The 13,811-nt window shown below is 44.5% G+C and overlaps 1 long non-coding RNA gene across 1 annotated transcript; it reads left to right on the forward strand.

Moving 5' to 3' along the window:
- Window positions 1–21: 21 nt before the first annotated feature.
- LOC118260098 (uncharacterized) lies at window positions 22–12,962 on the forward strand. Its single transcript, XR_004782168.2, has 5 exons — window positions 22–180; window positions 402–499; window positions 4,817–4,975; window positions 9,013–9,074; window positions 12,638–12,962. It is a non-coding gene; the product is annotated as an uncharacterized LOC118260098 (long non-coding RNA).
- The last annotated feature ends 849 nt before the right edge of the window (window positions 12,963–13,811 follow it).

Here is a 13,811-nt window from a genome sequence, read left to right on the forward strand (position 1 = left end):
TGGCCGGGCTCTGCGGCTCTCCCCGCAGGCCTGCGGGGCGCTACCAGGCCCGCCCGCAGGCACAGGCCACGTTTGGAGCTGAGCCGGGAGCGACTCGGTGAAAGCTTCTCCTTCTGGGGCCAGGTCGCGGCCAGCAGCAGCCGCACCGCTGCCGGTGGGCAAATCTGCCTGTGCCGACAGGTATAAGGAGGGTCTGTGCCTCCCCTGGATGCTCTTTCTCAGCACTTTCTGCTAGAAGATGCTTCCCAAAAATCCACTCATTCACTGCGTATTGAAGTCCTGACTTGTCCTGTCAGCCTTGAATGGGGTGTAAAGCTGATTGCTTTCCTCTTTTATAGCCATGTTCTGCCAACTTGAATGCTCACTGTCTCTGTTAAGTCTCTCCTTTGCCTTTTTTACAGCGTCATGGTATTTCTGCTCCACGATCAACTTGTGATTGGTTTTAGTCCCCAAGGCCTGTTCTGCACTACTGCTGATTCCCTACCACAGATCCACACAGGTACAGGTCACTGTATTTAACAGGTATAAGTGTGACACCTTGCCTTTTCCCTTTTTTCTCTCTCCCTTTTTGTTGTTTATTTCATCAAAAGTACTTAGAACTACAATCCTGTCCTCCAGCGTGTGGTCTTTCACCACGTGCCTAATAATTATCAAGAGTGTTGACATATCCCTGATCCCAGTCACACCTTAGCAGAAACCCTTTTTAATACATGCATGCATTCATTTTGATAGTGAAACCTGTTGTTAGCTGTTCTATTTTCTAAAAGTAGATTTCTAACCAGTTTTGCATTACGGTATAAAAACGACAACAACAAAAGTGTTCATGAGCTTCCCAAGTGAAATGTTACCAAAAACTTCTGCCTTCAAGATACACAGCATCTTCGTTGTCCACCAGACTGGCTAACTTGTGATAGAAGGCAATTAAATTGAGGTGACGCTGTTCTTCACAGACCTATGTCAAGGATTATCGGCCTTCTCATTTTTTTGAGTTAACTTTTTTTTTTTCCCCTCTGACAATCAAACTTAAGTTTAGTGGTTTATGATTCTTTTGGCATTCTTCCAATTACAGGAAAGCACCGTTTTTGTCTTTGTATTTGATTTCCACAAGCTGCTAAAGAGAAGAGTTAATGGCTCTAAAATTGACACGCTGTATGAAATTAATCAAGCTAAGCAATCTGAAAACATGTATGTTCAGCTGGTGCTCTCAAACTGGTTCTTTCCCTAGTAAGAACTAAGTTCAACAAATAACTGGAATAACTGTTGGTCTATTTTTAGAGAAATGTTTATGCAGGAAAAGAGAGCAAACACCTAAACTATCCCTAGAATAACAGTCCTGCTCTGTGAAAAGTAAGCCATTCCTTTCTTTGTTTTTCTTCTTATGAGTACCATATATACAGAATAAGTTCTCTTTACTCACAATGCCTCATCCTCTCTGTTTGTCCAGTGACTCATTTTCTCATTAATGCTTATACCATATGATTATGCCTAGTTTCTGCTGTCTGGACGTTTTCATTTTGCATTTTATCTCAATGAAAAGCTCATGATTCAGCCAAGGTGATCTTATTAGTCTTATTATTAGCATTTCTAATTCTTACTTCCTATTCTGTTTAAGTGCAGACATGGAAGTCACAGGTTATTTTCTAGAGTAGGATATTGCTTTGCCACAGTTGATAGATGGTAAAACGTAATAGATTAGTAAGGCGTGTTCTCTGACCTGTGGCAGAAATCAGTTCAGTGTCATTTTGTCTCCCACTGAATAGTGGCAAGTGTCTATGCAGCTGCAGCAATAAAGGACTTACTGATAGGGTTTTATAGGATGCAATGATATCCTGCCTACAAGCTTCAGAAGTGCTGGATCATTTCTACTCCTTGCAGTACTGTTTTATGGCCACCGAGTGGCATCAGTTTCATTACTAGAAAGTAAAAACTATTCAGAATATCTTTTGTGTGATCAAGGAGAGGGAGGGAAATAAAATACCAATGACCACGACAAAGTGACATGAAAGAAAAATCTTAGTTTGGGCCAGCAGCATGTGGCAGTGCCTACGCTGCAGCAATGTTTACTGCTGTGCCTGCCATTCATGTAAATAAAACCAAGTTTAAAATGCCAACAATGCTATCAGTCCTATCATGCAGTAGATCTGGCAATAGCTACCTGAGTCTTTACTCAGATCCTCAAATACCTACTGCATCCTCTTTTGGGAGCTCTTTGCTGCACCTGAAGCATTTCTTTCCAAAGTGGAGCTAGCTAGTGTGGAGGTGGATCGCCACAAGACACCCTTGCAGCCATTAGGTGGGAAATGTGTGTTAACTGACACAGTTACACGAGAAAGAAGTTCTGGTGTACTTTCTACCTCCAGTACCAACAGGAAATAAGAATAAAAGTTTTTCTAAGCTTGCTGATAACCAGGGAGAGATTCCTGAGATTCCTGTGCATTCAAGGTAGCAATTCTCTGTCTCACCAGTGTGTAGGACAAAGGCACCAACCAAAGAGAAATCAGATCAAGGAACATGGTCTGTGTAATAAAAGTAGAGTGAGAAATAAGAAAACTTAAAATTGGTCATTGATTTTCCAGCTGTCCCAGATATTTCAGAAATAATTTAAAGATAACAGAGGATAAGCACCTCTGAAATAATCCTGTTCATCCTTGGATCAAATATGCTGATGCTGAGAGAACTGTAGCAGTGTGAGAGAATGGTATTAGTTTGTAAGCTAGTTATATTTGGCGTATGCTTGTGTGTGTTAGCTAGTTATACATTTGTTCTGTGTTTTTCTGATTTTAAACTGGAAGAACAGATCTGTCTTCCCTCATCTTTAAAAAGGGGGAAAAAGCAAGACCTGCGAAACTACAGGCAAGTCAGTGTCACCTCTGTTCCTGGCAAGATCATGGAGCAGATCTCTTGGAAACTATGCTAAGGCACATGGAAAATAAGGAGGTGACTGAGGACAGCTAACATGGCTTCACTAAGGGCAGGTCATGCCTGACAAACCTGGTGGCCTTCTATGATGGGGTTACAGCATTGGTGGATAGGGGAAGAGCAATTGACATCTACCTGGATGTGTGCAAAGCATTTGTCATTGTCCCCCATCATGTCCTTGTCTCTAAATTGGAGAGATGTGGATTTGATGGATGGACCACTCAGTGGGTAGGGAATTGGCTGGATGGTCACACTCGAAGAGTTGTAGCCGACAGCTCAAGGTCCAGGTGGAGACCAGAAACAAGTGGTGTTCCTCAGGGGTCAGTACTGGGTCCGGCGCTGTTTAACATCTTTGTAGATGTCATGGACAGTGGGATCAAGTGCACCCTCGTGCACTGTGGGAAGGGATGTGTGGGAAGGGATGACACACTGGGGGGAAGGGATGCCATCCAGAGGGACCTGGGCAGGCTTTAGAGGTGGGCTTGTGCAAACCTCGTGAGGTTCAACAAGGCCAAGTGCAAGGTCCAGCATCTGAGCCAAGGCAATGCCAAGCACAAATAGAGGCTGGGCAGAGAATGGATTGGGAGCAGCCCTGAGGAGAAGGACCTGGGGGTGTTGGTTGACAAGAAGCTCACCATGAGCCAGCACTGTGCGCTTGCAGCCCAGAAAGCCAACCGTATCCTGGCTGCACCAAAAGCAGCGTGGCCAGCAGGGCTGGGGAGGCGACTGTCCCCCTCTGCTCTGCTCTCATGAGACCCCACCTGGAGCACTGCGTTCTGCTCTGGGGCCCCCAGCACAAGAAGGACATGGACGTATTAGAAGAAGTCCAGAGGAGGCCACAGAGTTGATGAAGGGTCTGGAGCATCCGTCCTGTAAAGACAGGCTGAGGGAGTTGGGGTTGTTCAGCCTGGAGAAGAGAAGGTTCTGGGCAGACCTTACAGCGGCCTTCCAGGGCCTAAAGGGGGCCTACAGGAAAGCTGGGGAGGGACTCTTTGTCAGGGGGTGTCATGATAGAACAAGGGGAGGACAAGGGGCAATGGCTTGAACCTAAAAGAGGGTAGATTTAGATTAGATATAAGGAAGAAATTCTTCCCTCAGAGGGTGGTGAAGCACTGGCACAGGTTGCCCAGAGAAGCTGTGGATGCCCCATCCCTGGAGGTGTTCAAGGCCAGGCTGGATGGGGCTTTGGGCAACCTGGTCTGGTGGGAGGTGTCCCTGCCCATGGCAGGGGGTGTGTGGAATTAGATGGTCTTTGAAGTCCCTTCCAGCCCAAACCATTCTATGACTCTATGATTTCTTGTTGGTAGGCTAATTAAATAAATAAAAACAAAATCTGAGCATGCTGTGCATATAAGAAATGTAAAGATGGACTGATTAGAATTCTGCTGTGTTACTTGTGTGTAAATCTCAATATTGACACAAAGCAGAAGCTTGACCTGATTCTCTTGCCCGAGGAATGTTAGCATTACCTCAAAAAATATCACTCTAGACACTTGCTGGTTAGCTTCCCAGCTTCCAGACGTGCCAGAGTATGTTTTGGCAGGATTAATTGTCCTTTCCAACATGATACTCGTAAATTAATACAAATATTTTCTGAATTTTCTTCAGAAAACATTCCAGCTATTAATGAAGTTGCCACATTTTTAATTCTGAAACAGCTGCGAAAGTTTGAGTTCTTAACATGTTTGTCTGCTGTTCTTGATGGCTGCCTTCAAGCATGTCATAATTGATCTTGGATGTACAGTTGTTCTTAGTCAATTCTAGTCAAAGCTGAATCCACCACATAGCATTATGCAATAACAGAGAGAAGCAATGAAGAAAGTTGGTTTTAAAGTGAGTGCATGTTCAAATCCTTAATCTCCACGGAGCGTGACATCAGAAACCTTTTACTCCCTAGGTCTTACAAAAACTGTGGATAACCTGAGCTGGAGCTGTCATACCTGATTCGCTTGATGTATTCATTTTATATGGCAATTATGCCAATTTAATTTTTGAAGAGAAGGTATGTGTACCTAGCATGGAAGCATGGCCTGGTTTCCTTCTGATGAAGTTACTGGTAAGTGTGGGATATGTTTATTTCTTAATGACTGCGATTCTACAGGCCTTGACTTGGAATGTAAAGGTGGAGCCTTAGGGAACAAAGGCCAGGACTTACTTAATCATCAGCGTGCCTCAAAACTCACACCTGTACTCTATTTCCTAAAACAAGGGAATTAGAACTAGTCCTATTCTATGGATTTCTAGATTTAAATTGCCTTTTTTAGGCGATCTCTCAAACTCAAGTCTATGCATCAAAATTAAGTCAGGTTAAAATAGCAGTCTTTGCCGCATGCAAAAATGGACATTCCCATTGTCTGCTTTCATCCGACCTTGCCTGTGATTTGTGGTCATCCACGATATCTAGAAGATTTGGTCACTAGATTCCTGAGTGCTCCATTTTTTCATCCCTGTTTAGGTTTCAGTGTTGGGCTAAGCCTTTGCATAGCACATCATGTGCTTTAACAGCTTAATGCAGCCCAGGATCCTGTTGGCCACCTTTGTGTCACACTGCCGACTCATGTTCAACTTGGTGTCCGCCAGGACCCCCAGGTCCTTTTCTGCAGAGCTGCTTTCCAGCTGGGTTGTCCCCAGCACATCCTGGTGCCTGGGGCTGTTCCTCCCCAGGTGCTGGACAGCTTATTGAACAGAGCTGATTTCTAGAGAGGGCTTGAAATCTTATTTTTCTTTATCTCCCAACTGCATCATTAGATGTATCACTAGATACCTTGTTCACAGGACTTAGGTTACAGCACTCTGTTCACAGAATCAAAGAACAGTTAAGGTCCATCGGGACCCCTGGAGACCATCTGGTCCAACCCCTCCTTCTCAAGCAGGGACTAGAGCAGGTTGCCCAGGACCATTTGCAGATGCCTTTTGAAGATCTCCAAGGAGGAGATTTCACAGCCTCTCTGGGCAGCCTGTGCCAGTGCTCAGTCACCCGCACAGTACAGAAGTGCTTCCTGATGTTTAGATGAAACCTCTTATGCTTTAGTTTGTGTGCATTTCCCCTAGTCATGTGTCGTGTTTTGTAGCTGGGATAGAGTTAGGGTTTTTTGTACAGGTTCATATGATGCCGTGCTTTGGATTTTGGATGAAAATGTTGGTAATATGTTAGTAAAGTTGATGTCATGCTCAGCAATAAAAGCTGGGGTAAAGGAGGAAGAAGGAGGGAGGGGATGTTCAGAGTGATGGTGTTTGTTTTCTCAAGAAACCATTAGCCCTGCTTTCCTGGAAATGAATGGCTGAAGATCTGCCTGCTGATGGGAAGTAGCAAATTAATTCATTGTTTTGCTTTGCCTGCATGTGCAGCTTTGGCTGTAATTAGTAGTCTGTCTTTATCTCAACCCACGAGTTCTCACATTTTTACCTTCCCAGTTCTCTCCCCCATCCCACTGCGGGGGGTGTGAACAAGAAGCTGTGTGGTGCTGAGCTGCCTGTTGGGGTTGAAACACATTCTGTCACTGGGCACCTGGCTCCATCCGCTTTGCACCCTCCCTTCAGATATTTAAAAACATTCATGAGGTTCTCTGTGAATCTTCTCTTTTCTAGGCTGGTCAGTCCAAGCTCTCTCAGCCTTTCCTCCAGGAAGAGATGCTCCAGTCCCTTCATCATCTTAGTGGCCATTTGCTGGACTCTTTCCAGTGTGTCCATGTCTCTCTTGTACTGGAGGGCCCAGAACTGGACACAGCACTCCAGGTGTGGCCTGACCAGCTCTGAGTAGACATGACTACCTTCTTCGATCTGCTTGTGATTGCATAATACAGCCCAGGATCCTGTTGGCCATCTTTGTGGCACATTGCCACAGGATACCCAGGTCCTTTTCTGCCAAGCTATTTTCCATCTGGGTGGCCCCCATCATGTCCTGGTGCCTGGCGTTCTTCCTCCCCCAGATACAGGACTTTGCACTTCTCTATGGTGATCTCCATGACGTTCTTGTCAGCCCATTTCTCCAGCCAGTAGAGTTGCTCTTGTTAGCAGCAAGACCCTCAGGTAAATCCAACACGATCCACAATTTTGTGTCATCTGCAAATCTACTGAGTGTGCACTCTACTCCATCATACAGATCATTAATGAAGATGTTAAAAAGACTGGACCCAGACTGGACCCCTGGGGTACTCTGCTCATTACCGGCCTCCAACTGGACTTTGTACCACTGACCACTACCCCCTGGGCCTGGCCACTCAGCCAGTTTTCAACCCTCCTCGCTGTCTGCACACCCAGCCCATACCATCGTAGCTTCTCTATGAGAATTTTATGGGACACAGTGTCAAAGGCCTTACTGAAGACCAGGAAGACAATATTCACTACTCTGTCTTCACTGATCAGGCTGTTCAGTTCATTATAAAAGCCTGTCAGGCTGGCCAAAACATGACTTTCTCTCGGTGAATTGATGATGACTACTCCTGGTGATTTTCTTCTCCTTCATGTGCCTGGAAATGGTTTCCAGGATTAGCTGCTCCATCACCTTCCCAGGTGATGACAGACTGAGGTGAGGCTGACCAGCCTGTGGTTTCCTTGGTCCTCCTTCTTGCCCTTCTTGAAGGTAGGAGTGACAGTTGCTTTCCTCCAGCCTTTAGTCACTTCTCTCAGTCACCATGACTGACTAAAAATTATCGAGTGGCCTCGCAATGACATCTGCCAGCTCCCTCAGCATTCATGGGTGGATCCCCTCATGGCCAGTTTGCTTAAGTATTCCCTGGCCTGATCCTCTTTCACTAAGGGCACATCTTCCTGCTGCAGTCTTTCCCCCTGGTCCTGGGAAGTCTACTCGTAAAGACTGAGGCAAAGAAGGTGTTCAATACCTCAGTATTTACACTGTCCTGTTCAATCAGGTTTCCTGTTTCATTCAGCAGGGGGCCCATGTTTTGTTTAGTTGTCCTTTTGTCACCTTCTGATGTTCCAGTCAAGTTTCAAGGGTGGCTTTCCTTATAGTCCTGACTCACCTTCAGCAGGCAGCAGCACATTGGAGTGCTGCGGTGCTGCTCCATTCCTACAGCGTTACATGGCTGTAGTTTTGGTCATTATAATGACTTGTGGTTAAGCTCCAACAAGCACTGTAGGATGGCAACAGCACCTTCTCTCTTCTCTAATTATGTGTATGATTCCCGAGAGTGTGTGCTCAATAAAAAAAATCCTCACCTTCCGTATTTTTAATTTCTGCACTTCTGTCGTTATAGTTAATTGACCAGTCTGACTTTGTTCTCCAGAATGTGATAGTCTGTTCTGGACCTGAAAGTCTATTTCTGGACCTGAGAGTCTACTGAAATTAGGCCTACTACTGAAGGCCTACTTCAGCTAACTTCCTGGGAATTTTCCAGAAAAATTCCATGTTATTAATAGTCACTGCTAGCTAGTTTCAAGGTGATTGCCAGTAATGGTTGGCAATACGTTCCATAAATATTTCTGTTACTTTAACTGTTATTGCATTAGTATAATGTATCATTATATTATTTAGGATTTTCAAATGGGGCTAAAGCCCATTGAACTAAACACGATATCAGTATACAACAAGATAAATATGCTCGCTTTCTCTATACTTACTCTCTATAAACAAAAAGTCAGGAGAAGCAGTGGTCTCAGCAAGGTCATCCCCCATGTTAGGAGAAAACCAAGGTGCCAGAGCAAGACGTTCTCTGGATTACACTACTTACTCTGTTTATCTCTTTTGTTAAAATCCTCAGTAGTCTGATCTCACCTAATACCTGCTGTACAAGGGAAGAAAAGGATACGGTAAGACCTTGTACAATTCACATCACCATCCAGCCTAAATACTTCTATGATTCTATTCCCCTTGCAAGAAGTCCTGCTTGATGCACTGTCCTTTGTGTGCTAGATGCATTAGTAGGGCATAAGCGCAGGTCTTTAAAGTTCATTAGTTATCAGCAGATTTTAGATGTTTCAGTACCTTCCAAAATCTGGCCTGAAGGTAGCACAGGGTCTGGAATTACGGTTTGTCTGTTATCAAGCTATTTGTTTAATCAGATGTATTCATGTACGATATATAAAAATACTCCTTGGTTTGGCTCATATCTGATAAGCTTCTGTGTTTCCCAGGGAAAAGAACAACAGGGGATATTTCCGTGTGTATTATGAACAGAGGCTCCAATCAGCATGTGGTAATTTCAAAAAGCATATTTTATACATTCGCACTTAATCTGTTAATATTGCCTTTCTGATTTTTTTCTGCTTCTTCGCTTAGTCATTCCACTCATAGTTTTATTTAGAGCTGGTTTTGTTAAATACTGATATATATGTATATTGTAACGCACTACTACACGTTCAACAAATGAGATCTCACATACAGAGGAGCAATGCTAGCAAGATACTAATTTCTACCCTATCAAATAACCTAAATGTAATCTCCTCTCTGAAACATAATGCAAATGCAGCTGAGTCCAAGACTGAACCTGAGATGACAGCTTTAAGACAGTCATTTTTCCTCCTCCATTTGCTTTCATAAAATGGTGTCCTGAGATATTCTGCTTAGGGCTGCAGGACTGAACGAATAGTCTGCTCTGCATGAGAAGGGGGAGCTGTGCTATTTAAGGTGGAGTACAGAGCAAATGTCTTCCTTCCATTTTTCCCTTTTCCTCCCAATAGCAAATAATTTATTGTCACCAGAGGCAGGAGCTGTTTCTCAGAAACCACCGTCCTGAATATCTGCCTGAAAGGGGTGCAGAACAAAAATAACAACAACAGCAACAACAAAAACGCAGACATTAAGGAAATGCTTAATATTCCCCCCATACTCCTTTGGGTAGTAAAAAGCAATGTTCGCCAGATTTTTAGGGAGAGCAAGTTCAGGCCCATCTCTTGCTGGAAGTGTTGCAATGCCCCCTTCTCTCTCGTCATTTCTGCAGGTGTGCACATACACGCTGCACTTTTGTTATGTGTGGAAATGAAATGCCTCCTTCCAGCAGTTACCAGCTTGGAAGATAAAATATACTTCAGAGCTGTGACAAATACAGTTAGCAGAGGCAATGGTAGAGTTGTTCATGCTCACACCATTCTGAGAACCTGAGCTCCCACCAGTGCTGCAGCAATGACAGTATCCTGAGCAACAATCAGGGCTGAGGGAGGTGATCCTTCCCTTGTTCAGCCACAGCTGGAGTGTTGTGTCCAGTTGTAGGCTTCCCAGGGAGAGATGGGGCTACTGGAGAGAGTCCGCAGAGATGATTAAGGAACTGGAACTGGAACATCTTATCTAGGAGAGGCTGAGAAATGGGACTGTTCAGCCTGGTGAAGAGATGTTTAAGGGGAATCATCAATGTGTACAAGTGTATGTTGGGAGACGATGCAGAAGGAGCTAGACTCTCCTCAGTAGTGCTCATTGACAGGACAAGAGGCAGTGGGTACAAATAAAAAACTTGACAGTTCGTCTGAACACGAGAAAAAAAAAACACGGTGAAGGCAGCCAAACATGGGAACAGGTTTCAGACTCTCAGTCTGTGGAGATATTCAAAATCTGGCTGGGCATGATCCTGGGCAGCCTGCTGTGGGGAACGTGGCTTGAGCAGGGGTGTTAGACCAGATGATCACAGGAGGTCCCCGCTGACCTAAAAAATTCTGTGATTGCCTAAACTCTACAATAAGGTTGCTTTAATCTTGAAAATAATTTTTCCATAACCTCTCTATTTCCTCTCAGGGCTGTTTCCTGAACAACTCCAGTTGCAGCAAAGATAACACTGGTAAAACAAGGCTGGGGACACTCGTCATCTCCTGCGGGGGGGGGGGGGGGGGGGGGGAGGGGGTCCACATTTCCAGTTGTGTGTGCGTATCTGCAAACCCACTGCCCAGCATTCAATAAATTTCAAGTGCAGCCCCAGCCTGGTTGGACAGATTTGTGTGTGTCAGAAGCTGTCTAGTGCCGTAGCTACCACCTGACCAACAATTTGCAGACCGTACTTCAGCTATGAGATACTGGGAAGGATTAGTTAAGGAGAAAGGAAAGCAACGTTCAACAGGAAACAGGCTTTCCATTGTGCCCCTTCATTGTATATTCTCCGTGCTGCCTTTTCTGCTCTGTAGCGCAGGCCAGTTTGGGACACTCTAAATTGTCAAGAGCAGCAAGGGGTTACCCCGAGTGTGCTTTGTCTGACAATACAGACGGCTTTTTTTGTTAACTGACTTGAACCCATTGTCCGTGCTCCCCCCTCCCACCCCCTCTCCTCTCTCCTCACCACCCTCATCCCCAGCACAGCTCACCCTCCACAGATCCGTTGCAGTGTTTGGGTTCATGAAGTACAAATTAGCATAATCAGATTAGCTGCATGGGGTTGTAGAGCTGAAAGGGAAGAAAAAGAAAAAGTGGTTCACAAAGAGAAGCCCTGAGGAGGGCAGAAGGGGGTGATATTGCTGTTGTGCTGTGGTGCTGAAAACTTGCACCTGCATCGCAAACAGATCCTCTTCTCACTGAGGACTCTTAGATGGTATTAACGCATGGGAATCAATTGAGGGGAGGAGAAGAAGGCACAGAGGAGATGGAGAAGAGATGGAGAGGAGAGGAGAGGAGAGGAGGGGAGAGGAGAGGAGAGGAGAGGAGAGGAGAGGAGAGGAGAGGAGAGGAGAGGAGAGGAGAGGAGAGGAGAGGAGAGGAGAGATTAATTGAATTGTCTGGACTGGGGATGTATGGTTTGCTGACAGTAGAAAACAGTGTTTGATTCCTATTCATCATGGAGAGATCAGCTTGGTAATCTGGCCTATCAAGATAAGAGTTTTAGAATTTCTGCAGGAGACTGATAAGAGACATGGTAGCAAAAAAGCCTCCTGACTGGGGGGTGGAGGTTTTTTGTTGTTGTTGTTGTTTTTGTTTTTTTTCCTGGGCATTTTCTGTTAGGCTTGCACTGCTAAGAGTAGTAAACAATCTGTTTGATTGCCTTAGTGCCTGCCCTAATTATCTCCTTTCTGCCCTTGCTGGGAGAAGAACCTTCCCGGAGGACTCAAGACACAAATCCATAGCCACAGGTTTTAAACGCAGCTAGGGGCTTGGGGCTTTATATCCTTATACATTCAGGAACGAAGATGAAATGACTTGAAGGTGCCTGACTTAATAAGAGTCTTCAGATACCTTCCCGAAAAAGCTCCCTATCCAGAAAGCACCCCAGAAAGCAGTCATGACAACACTACAATGTTTTAAGTTGAGCCCTCAAGTTCAACAGTCTTATTGACGACCTCAGCCCTAGAATTTTTCAGTGCTTCAGAGTCAGGATAAAAGCAAACATAAATGTCAGGGTAAGCCAAGCTTTCAGGCAGTATTTATGACAAGCCCCTGACTGACTTGAACCTGCAGTTTTCAAGAAGAAATATTGTCTTTGATTCCATTTACCTCAACAGCACATGGCCAAGAACTGCTTGAAGTATTTAAATGATAAAGTGGTAAAAAACAAAGAAAACTTTTATTATTATTATTATTTTACCAACATTTTGATTTATTTTCTTTTAGAAATAAGCAATTAATTTAACAAATATATTGCTAACTGAAATACAAAATGTAGTTAGATATTCAGAAATATAATCAGTATTTGTCTGCATTAGTTCAGTAGCCTGTGCTGATGGGAACCACTCTGGAAATGTTTGAAATTAATGGGAGATTTTACGTCAGGGATTTCAGAATTACCTGACAATTTCACTTATTTGTTGATGTAGCAGAAACAAGGTGGTTGTTTTCTGTTTTCTGCAGGTGATATATAGAGCTGTAACACAGAGGAGGTCTACGCACCCACAACAAGAGTAGCGTCCATTCAGATGTGCCAGAAATGCAAGGATTATCCTACACTCTTTCTCTCACTTTCACTGACATTTTCTCTTCTTTTCATTCTTGTCATTTTCCTTTTCTCTTAATCTGAAAGATTTCAAAGGAAAAATTTGTGTTCTGCCATTTGCACGTGACCTTACGTGAACTTTAACAGACTTCAAGGAGGTGGTGAGGGGAATATAAACACATATGCATTCTAATCTGCTCAGCTCTTCAATTAAAAATTTATAGGTGAAATCTGCCTGCAAAAGTTGCCTGCCATGAGTTTCTCTCCCCGTGCCCCAGTCTTGGCGCTAGGGAACACCCGCTGGCCTCCTGTGAGAACGTGCAGAAATGTGGCCTGGGAGGCAGCACCATCCTCTGCCAAACACGTTGGCTGGGCACGTTCGCCAGACAACAGCTAGCCACTTTCTGTGCCTGTAAAAATTTTGGAAAAGGGTTTCCTCCGCATAGCTCAGGAGGAGGAGGCAGAACAGGCAGCTCCCTTCAGCACTGCACTAATTCTGTTGCCTTTCAAGCAGTGGGAGCATTTCCCACCCAAGCAGCTTGTGCCAGAGCTGAGTGTTTTTGGCAAAGCCAGCCTGTCAGGCTCACTTGCTGTGGTGAGCCAGCAGCCATCCTTGCAACTGGCAGCGAGCTTTTCCCACTCAGACCCACAGAGATCACTGCAGAAGCTGTTACTCATCTCATAGCAGGGCCAGATACATCCTTCTGAAACACTTTTTACCTCACAGGCAGTAAAACACTTTGGGTCACAGTCAGTTGGCCTGAGCTCCTGTGCCTGGTTGGCTTGGTGTAACAGCCTGCACTCCGAGTGCTTTTAGCCATTGAAGTTTCCTCTTTGAAATCTTCAGGTCTTTCCAGTACAGGTAAACCCTTGTAAAATGTGAATTTAGTACTGTGTAGTCTTGAATTGTGGGATTCTATAGATTATATTTTATTTGGTTGTACATCTACATATCAGGACATAGTAATTCTGCTGTGATTTGAGGAAGATGTAATCTTAGCTGCTGTTAACCCTTCTCAGCTCCAGGAGCTGAGCACTGCTATCTTCAAGGGTTTGCCAAATACAGTCACCAAGAGAAAAAATGATGCTATA

This window comes from Cygnus atratus, chromosome Z (assembly GCF_013377495.2).
Source record: "Cygnus atratus isolate AKBS03 ecotype Queensland, Australia chromosome Z, CAtr_DNAZoo_HiC_assembly, whole genome shotgun sequence".
NCBI classification, from domain to species: domain Eukaryota; kingdom Metazoa; phylum Chordata; class Aves; order Anseriformes; family Anatidae; genus Cygnus; species Cygnus atratus.